Genomic DNA, 9,995 nt, shown 5'->3' with positions numbered 1-9,995 from the left:
TAACCAAAAATCATTAATAGGGTTACCCTGTTGATATATATTATCATCTGTTATTTTCTCAATGTTAGTCTGTGGCTCTTCTTAAGTTTTTCACATCTACTTTTTCACTCACTAAATTATTAGTAACCAAACAAACATTAGTAGTAAAACACTTATAAAGCAAGCATTAGTACATCTACGTTTAAAAGGTTGGTTTTGATATCCAGTCTCTTGAAATTGTGCCTCTGCCATTTTCTAGAAAAATCAAAAACTTAAACTAAAAAAAAAACTTTAAAAAACTAAACTTAGGAAAAGATAATAATGAAAAATGATGTGTAGTGTATCCAAGCACTTCTTAGGCCTCCTTGCTTCACCCCTTTTTTTATATATACCTTCACAGCCTTTAACTCAATTCCAGCTTAATTTTCTGCACTCTTCAGAGTGATCTTTTCAATCTTCTGCACCCCAATTTTTGACATAGTTCATTTAGGGTGGCTCATAACAGTTCTTGCGAATCGATTCTGCAACAGTCTTTTCTTCACAATGATCTGTAGGTTCAGCTGCTTCAGTCACCATGTATGTCCATTCAGGTGCTGTATACCTCTTGTTCGATTTGGGAAAAAGGGGGTGGTGATGGACAGAGTTTCTGAATGATGCAGAATACTCTTACCAAGTCAAGAGATCATGGTTTTAATCCATCACCGTTTTTTAGCTCACTGCACCATCCCAGCTCAGAACCTGGCTACATGCAAATTAGTCTGTACCTGTCCCAGTGCATGATGGGAACAGGGCAAACCAAACTACCAAGCCAATTCTTATACTGGGAAGGAAACAAGCTTCCGGGGACCGGTTTCTGGCATCACAGCCTTCGTCGGCCCGGCTTGCCTGAATCCTGATGGTGCAATGAGCAAGGGACTCACGTCTGAGCATACCCTCCCACACTGAGTGTGGATAAATTCGATTTGGGAAAAAGGGGGTGGTGATGGACAGAGTTTCTGAATGATGCAGAATACTCTTACCAAGTCAAGAGATCATGGTTTTAATCCATCACCGTTTTTTAGCTCACTGCACCATCCCAGCTCAGAACCTGGCTACATGCAAATTAGTCTGTACCTGTCCCAGTGCATGATGGGAACAGGGCAAACCAAACTACCAAGCCAATTCTTATACTGGGAAGGAAACAAGCTTCCGGGGACCGGTTTCTGGCATCACAGCCTTCGTCGGCCCGGCTTGCCTGAATCCTGATGGTGCAATGAGCAAGGGACTCACGTCTGAGCATACCCTCCCACACTGAGTGTGGATAAATTCGATTTGGGAAAAAGGGGGCTGGACTGTTCCCATGGGGCACAGGGTCAAGACTGATTTGCATATGGCTGGGTTCAAACTGGAATGGCATGGTGAGCAAAAAAACGATGGATTTAGGCCCAGATCTCTGTACTGGGGTGAATGTATGACATTGTTCTGCATTCTGTCCATCATTTGTTGTTTTTGCATTTGTCACCCCGAGTGGGAAGGGTATGCTCAGACGTGAGTCCCTTGCTCTCCATGCCACTGGAATCAAGCTATCCTGGCTGACGAGGGCTGAAAGCCCGAAACCGGTCCTAGGAAGCTTGTTTCCAGTCCAGGGAGGACCTGGCTTGGCAGTTCGGGCTGGACTGTTCCCATGGGGCACAGGGTCAAGACTGATTTGCATATGGCTGGGTTCAAACTGGAATGGCATGGTGAGCAAAAAAACGATGGATTTAGGCCCAGATCTCTGTACTGGGGTGAATGTATGACATTGTTCTGCATTCTGTCCATCATTTGTTGTTTTTGCATTTGTCACCCCGAGTGGGAAGGGTATGCTCAGACGTGAGTCCCTTGCTCTCCATGCCACTGGAATCAAGCTATCCTGGCTGACGAGGGCTGAAAGCCCGAAACCGGTCCTAGGATGCCTGTTTCCAGTCCAGGGAGGACCTGGCTTGGCAGTTCGGGCTGGACTGTTCCCATGGGGCACAGGGTCAAGACTGATTTGCATATGGCTGGGTTCAAACTGGAATGGCATGGTGAGCAAAAAAACGATGGATTTAGGCCCAGATCTCTGTACTGGGGTGAATGTATGACATTGTTCTGCATTCTGTCCATCATTTGTTGTTTTTGCATTTGTCACCCCGAGTGGGAAGGGTATGCTCAGACGTGAGTCCCTTGCTCTCCATGCCACTGGAATCAAGCTATCCTGGCTGACGAGGGCTGAAAGCCCGAAACCGGTCCTAGGAAGCTTGTTTCCAGTCCAGGGAGGACCTGGCTTGGCAGTTCGGGCTGGACTGTTCCCATGGGGCACAGGGTCAAGACTGATTTGCATATGGCTGGGTTCAAACTGGAATGGCATGGTGAGCAAAAAAACGATGGATTTAGGCCCAGATCTCTGTACTGGGGTGAATGTATGACATTGTTCTGCATTCTGTCCATCATTTGTTGTTTTTGCATTTGTCACCCCGAGTGGGAAGGGTATGCTCAGACGTGAGTCCCTTGCTCTCCATGCCACTGGAATCAAGCTATCCTGGCTGACGAGGGCTGAAAGCCCGAAACCGGTCCTAGGATGCCTGTTTCCAGTCCAGGGAGGACCTGGCTTGGCAGTTCGGGCTGGACTGTTCCCATGGGGCACAGGGTCAAGACTGATTTGCATATGGCTGGGTTCAAACTGGAATGGCATGGTGAGCAAAAAAACGATGGATTTAGGCCCAGATCTCTGTACTGGGGTGAATGTATGACATTGTTCTGCATTCTGTCCATCATTTGTTGTTTTTGCATTTGTCACCCCGAGTGGGAAGGGTATGCTCAGACGTGAGTCCCTTGCTCTCCATGCCACTGGAATCAAGCTATCCTGGCTGACGAGGGCTGAAAGCCCGAAACCGGTCCTAGGAAGCTTGTTTCCAGTCCAGGGAGGACCTGGCTTGGCAGTTCGGGCTGGACTGTTCCCATGGGGCACAGGGTCAAGACTGATTTGCATATGGCTGGGTTCAAACTGGAATGGCATGGTGAGCAAAAAAACGATGGATTTAGGCCCAGATCTCTGTACTGGGGTGAATGTATGACATTGTTCTGCATTCTGTCCATCATTTGTTGTTTTTGCATTTGTCACCCCGAGTGGGAAGGGTATGCTCAGACGTGAGTCCCTTGCTCTCCATGCCACTGGAATCAAGCTATCCTGGCTGACGAGGGCTGAAAGCCCGAAACCGGTCCTAGGATGCTTGTTTCCAGTACAGGGAGGACCTGGCTTGGCAGTTCGGGCTGGACTGTTCCCATGGGGCACAGGGTCAAGACTGATTTGCATATGGCTGGGTTCAAACTGGAATGGCATGGTGAGCAAAAAAACGATGGATTTAGGCCCAGATCTCTGTACTGGGGTGAATGTATGACATTGTTCTGCATTCTGTCCATCATTTGTTGTTTTTGCATTTGTCACCCCGAGTGGGAAGGGTATGCTCAGACGTGAGTCCCTTGCTCTCCATGCCACTGGAATCAAGCTATCCTGGCTGACGAGGGCTGAAAGCCCGAAACCGGTCCTAGGATGCTTGTTTCCAGTCCAGGGAGGACCTGGCTTGGCAGTTCGGGCTGGACTGTTCCCATGGGGCACAGGGTCAAGACTGATTTGCATATGGCTGGGTTCAAACTGGAATGGCATGGTGAGCAAAAAAACGATGGATTTAGGCCCAGATCTCTGTACTGGGGTGAATGTATGACATTGTTCTGCATTCTGTCCATCATTTGTTGTTTTTGCATTTGTCACCCCGAGTGGGAAGGGTATGCTCAGACGTGAGTCCCTTGCTCTCCATGCCACTGGAATCAAGCTATCCTGGCTGACGAGGGCTGAAAGCCCGAAACCGGTCCTAGGATGCTTGTTTCCAGTCCAGGGAGGACCTGGCTTGGCAGTTCGGGCTGGACTGTTCCCATGGGGCACAGGGTCAAGACTGATTTGCATAAGGCTGGGTTCAAACTGGAATGGCATGGTGAGCAAAAAAACGATGGATTTAGGCCCAGATCTCTGTACTGGGGTGAATGTATGACATTGTTCTGCATTCTGTCCATCATTTGTTGTTTTTGCATTTGTCACCCCGAGTGGGAAGGGTATGCTCAGACGTGAGTCCCTTGCTCTCCATGCCACTGGAATCAAGCTATCCTGGCTGACGAGGGCTGAAAGCCCTAAACCGGTCCTAGGATGCTTGTTTCCAGTCCAGGGAGGACCTGGCTTGGCAGTTCGGGCTGGACTGTTCCCATGGGGCACAGGGTCAAGACTGATTTGCATATGGCTGGGTTCAAACTGGAATGGCATGGTGAGCAAAAAAACGATGGATTTAGGCCCAGATCTCTGTACTGGGGTGAATGTATGACATTGTTCTGCATTCTGTCCATCATTTGTTGTTTTTGCATTTGTATACCTCTTGTTCGGCACTCTTGTCCTTTTTGTTCTCCGAACTGTATCTTCTTCTGAGTGACTTTGTTCTGTTTGGCTCGATACTTCTATTACTGTATTTGGAACTTTTTTATTCAGAGTGTATTTCAGTCTTTTCAATCCCATTGGCAATATATCTCCTTTTCTTGCCTTTGTCACTTGCACAGAGTCACCCGATTCAAGACTTGATTCAAAACTTCTCTTGTTGCTGTTTTTCTTGTTTGCACTTGTTCTTGAATCAAACTTTCTGCTTCATTGGCACTGACAACAGTCTCACGAGACCTTGTAGCTGGTGCCCACTTTACTCGACTTTGTTCAGACTCCCTTTGAGCTTGATCTTGATTTCTTTGATCCTTTTCATTTGTTTCTGTTCTTTCAAGAGGACTTGGGACTCTTCTTGTGTGGCTTAAGTGGATCCAATTCGGTAAGCCACCACACTTCACTGCTGTCGTCGTCACCAATATCACTTGGTATGGCTCATGCCAACGTGGTTCCAAGCAAGACTTCCTTACATGTTTCTTCATCAGGATCCACTCTCCTGGACTTAGGTCATGTGTTTGTTCTTGCTCTGTTGTTGTAGCAACTTCTCCAACCTGATGAAACACAGAACGCACTACATCAGCCAATCCTTTGCAATAATCGAGGACTAGATCATCAGTTATATTCATCAGTTGACTTGCTGGGACTATGGTTGTCTCATTCCTGGCCCCTGGTCCCGTTTGGGTGCAGACGTGCTTGCCTTTGGCGGACCAGCGGAGTGACGGCGGCTTGCAAGCTGCACGCATCCGCTGCATGTCCGCACCTCGGGCGTGCTTTTAAATCCCCCGGGGCTCGACATCTAGACCGCAGACCCTCGCACCAAAGTACAACCGGAACTTCAGGTGGTGCTACACTTCTGGCCGCAGTAACAGCTCCACCCACAAAGTGCACAGTGCAAGTAAGTCAATGTTTAAAAAGGTGCTTGTTTAAAATAAATGTTTGTGTTCATTTCCAAGACACAAAGCAGAAGGTATGTAAAATTCAAACGAGGAATAAAGTTTTTGGCAGTTCAGATTGCAATGGCTAATATCAAGTAAAACGCTAAATGAGCACATAATTAAATAAAACACTAAAAGCTAATCTGGCAGCAAAGCGGTGTGAACAGATTACCGCTATCCTTAGTGGTAATCTTACATATCTTTGTCCCCTCTGCCTGTCTATGCTGTTGTTTACCACCTGTCGAATATCCTCATGTCAATCCTGCATCTCCTTATGTCATCAGTAGTTTGGTTTTGTTGTGAATGGATAATGAATTTGTGCTCTGAGCACTCTACCTGCATAGCTGCCTTTCTCATTTACTTATTTCAGGGTTATTAATAGTAGTATAAAAATGTGAGCAGAAAGGGGCATAAACTAACATTTAAAGCTGCCTGTGTTTTGCTGCTGCCTGTAGATGTCGGATTTCCCAGCTTCCGTGAGGCAGAGGTACGTACTTCAACCCATCTCCCCTCGTCAATTACTTTGAAATCCTTTATCTCTGCAAGAGGAGTTTTATTACACTGGTATTCTGACTTTAAAATAGCCCATATCCATGAAAACAGGACAGAGACTGCTACCTTTCCTGATAAATTTCAATATGTTTACATTTCAAATGTCTTCCAGGCTACACTCCAAACACAGCCTTTGTGTAGTGATGTCCCTCATGGTAGGACTGTCTTCAGCCTGGAGCACCCACAGCAGAGGCACAGAGGTGTGAGGGCTCTGCACTGAGGTGTGATCAAGGTCCCCATTCAACCTGCAGCTCCACCCCTACTCATTCATAGCAACTATAAAAAGGGCAGTTACCTCGAAACACGTGTCCAGGGATGGCATTTTAAACTTTTTACTCGTGGCATAGGTGTACCCGCCGCTGTCACTACATCTTCCAGAATCCTATGGGGCTATTTGCTAGTATGACGAGCGGTGTGCGACCCACTTCGCATTTTGTATTTAAAGCTCCCTGAGCTATGGGTTGACGAGCCCGGATCCCGCACCCGCGCGCCGTGAGAGGTACTATACCTGATAATTTTTGGCAGTCTACAGCACCCCGCATACGTACCTGCTCCCTGCTGACGAGAGGCAATTACCTCGAAACACGTATCCAGGGATGGCATTTTAAACTTTTTACTCGTGGCATAGGTGTACCCGCCGCTGTCACTACATCCTCCAGAATCCTATGGGGCTTTTTGCTAGTATGACGAGCGGTGTGCGACCCACTTCGTATTTTGTATTTAAAGCTCCCTGAGCTATGGGTTGACGAGCCCGGATCCCGCACCCGCGCGCCGTGAGAGGTACTAAACCTGATAATTTTTGGCAGTCTACAGCACCCCGCATACGTACCTGCTACCTGCTGACGAGAGGCAATTACCTCGAAACACGTGTCCAGGGATGGCATTTTATTTTTTTTTTTTTTATTTTTTTTTTGAAACCGTTTATTGCAGTTTGCAAAAGTTACAGGTATGGGCCTACAACCACCCGGCCGGCCGCTAGAATGGCAAAAGCATGTTGCATAGATACAGTAAAAGTCTCTCGGCAGTGCAGAGCAGTGAAACAGGAGTAGTCAATGGTGCAGGCCACACAGCTCCAAGCCCACAGTACGGTTCCCTTTTCTTGAAACAAAACAACACCAAACAACCACACCCGCAAGGCAACCCGCGATCCAAAGTGACAGCACGTGCTCCATAAGTGGGGGATCCAAACCAGCAGCAGAACTCTGAGGAGGGGAATGGGAGTAGATCAGGGACTGGGGGACCGCGCGCCCACGGCCGAGGGAGGGGGGCAGTCTAGGGAGACGGAGCAGGCGAGGCAGCCGGTAGCAGTGGTGGCTCACAAATACCCCCGCGGTAGGCGTTCCAGGGGCCCCAGAGTTTCACCCACGCCCCAGGCTTACCCCTCGCCACATACACCACCTTTTCACGAAACATACACCAATCCATATGCTCTTTCCAGGCCGACACCGCAGGGGGCCTCTGGGATCCCCACAGTTGAGCAATGTCACGCTTAGCTATCATGTATCCCAGAGTCACCCACCGCGTCTGCGGGACCGAATAGTCATTCGGTTCCCATACATTCAGCAAGCATCTCCTCGCTTCAGGCAGCAGCGTGACACGCGTCACCACACGCAGGACCTCATGCACACCACGCCAGAATCGCTCCACCTTCGGGCACTCCCACAGTATATGCATGAAAGTCGCCAACGCGCCACAGCCACGCTTACACATTCCGTCACCAGCAAAACCCATACGCAGAAGCCTTGGCCCCGTCACGTACACCCGGTGAAGGATCTTGAGCTGGACGAAACGAAGGCGAGCCGGGATGGCCACCTCTTTCGGAGAGGCCACCGCGGAAATCCAATCCTCGTCATCCAGCTCCAGCCCGTCGGCAACCCAGGCCTCGCGGAGATTAGTCAGCAGGCACGATCTATCGTTGATCAGTTTTTTATATATGAGGGAGATCGTGCTGTCCGGTACATGGCCATCCAGCACTCTGTCCTCCAGGGGGGAGGACTCCGGAATGGATGCGACATCCGGGAAGACGGAGCCCAGCGCGTGGCGGACTTGTAGGTATCGAAAGTACTCACTGCCTTGCAGCTGAAACTCCGCCTGCAGCGTCTCAAAAGTTTTGAATCCCCCCCTCGTCCAGAGATCTCCCACCGTGCTGATTCCGATCGTGTCCCACTTCGCGAAGCCCTTCGACGTCCACAGGGAGCCCAACCTCTCAGATGCATACAGCGGTGACGCCCGGGTCAAACGGTCCTTCCACCCCATAGCTGCATTAGCCGCGTGCCAGACACGCACCATGACACGCGTCGGTCCCGTCAAACGGGAGTCGGGCGCGCCAGAGTAGAGCGCGCGATTGTAATCGCCACCGGGTAGGAGCATCTTATCCATCTCAAATGCCGGGTTCAAGGCGGGCCCGTAAAGGCCATGATTAATTGCAGCTAGCTGGGAGGCCCAGTAATACCGTTTAATGTCCGGGAGGGCGACCCCCCCATCGTACCACGGGAGCGTCAATTTAGCCAGAGCAATGCGCGGCCTCCCGTCCCAGAACAGGCGCCGCTGGAGGCCCTCCACCTCACGGAAATAGCGTGCCGGGACCAAGTCCATAGTATTCTGGAGGGCGTAGAGGAAGCGCGGCAGGGACATCATTTTAAACAAGGCCGCTCGGCCGAGCGGGGAGAGCGGCAGACGCCGCCAGCGCACCACGTCCTCCCTCAAGCGCTGGAGGGGGGGTAGCAAATTCCGTTCGTAGCGGGCCTCCGGGTCAAGAGTGACATAGATACCCAGGTACCGAAAACCTTGAGAGGCAATCTGGATCAGACAGTCCCGTGGTAGGACCGGAGCCTCCCCGGAAAGCACGTAGACACAGGATTTCGCCCAGTTGATGACCAGGCCTGAGTTGCGACCAAATGAGCGCAAAACATCAACCAGGACGATTAGTGACTTACGCGGGGAGGCGAGATACAGAAGGATGTCGTCAGCGTAGAGGGACACACGGTCCTCATGCTCGGGGGTCCAGCGGAGACCACGGATAGAAGGGTGCCACCGCAGCCACTCCGCCAGGGGCTCCAGGGCCAGGGCAAACAGGAGAGGCGACAGGGGGCAACCCTGTCGCGTACCCCGCCCCAGCGCGAATGGGGCCGAGACTCGCCCATTCACGACCACCTGCGCCAATGGGCCCGAGTATAGCAATTTGACCCAGCTAATGAAACCCGGGCCGAACCCGAATTTCGCCAGCATCGCCCAGATGTATGGCCATTCAAGCGTATCAAACGCCATGGTGGCGTCCAAGGACGCCAAGATGGCCGGCTCCCGCACAAATGGGACACGCGCGAGCACCCCGTGTAAGCGCCGCAGATTGAGCGCCGTGTTGCGGTGCGGTATAAAGCCAGATTGGTCTTGGTGGACCAACTCGCCCACCACGCCAACCAACCGGTTGGCCAACACCTTAGCGAGGATTTTGGGCTCCGCGTTCAAGAGCGAAATCGGCCTATAGGATGTGACCCGTTCACGGGGCTTCCCCTCCTTGTGGATCACCACAATTGTGGCCAGACGCTGGTCCGGCGGGAGGGAACCCTGCGAGTGGGCCGCCAGGAACATCGCGCGCAGGTGGGGCGCCAACACATCCGGGCGTAGCTTGTATAGCTCAATGGGAATACCATTGGGGCCCATGGCCTTGCCGGATGCAACCGAGCGAATAGCCAAGGCTATTTCGTCCGAGGTGGGAGGGGCGTCCAGCGAATCCCTGTCCTCCACCGTAAGGGAGGGCAGTGCGATGTCCCGGAGCAGGGCATGGGAATCTTCCTCCGAGCAGGGGGAAACCGGGGAGTAGACTTCGCGGAAATAATCCGCGAAGCAGGAGACAATGGCTTCCGGCTCAGTGACACACGCACCATCCATACTCTCAATCAAAGGCACCACGCGGCTCGCTCTCTCCCTCTTATCCAACCACGCAATCAATTTGCCAGCCTTATCACCCACATCATACAATCGCCCCTGCTGCTCTCTACTGAGGCCCCTGGCCGCCTCCGTGACGAGGGCCCGATAGGCCGCCTGCTTTAGGTGTA

This window comes from Triturus cristatus, chromosome 6, assembly GCF_964204655.1.
Source record: "Triturus cristatus chromosome 6, aTriCri1.1, whole genome shotgun sequence".
NCBI classification, from domain to species: Eukaryota; Metazoa; Chordata; class Amphibia; order Caudata; family Salamandridae; genus Triturus; species Triturus cristatus.
The sequence above is the reverse complement of the archived record's forward strand: the minus strand, read 5'-3'. Positions refer to the sequence as shown.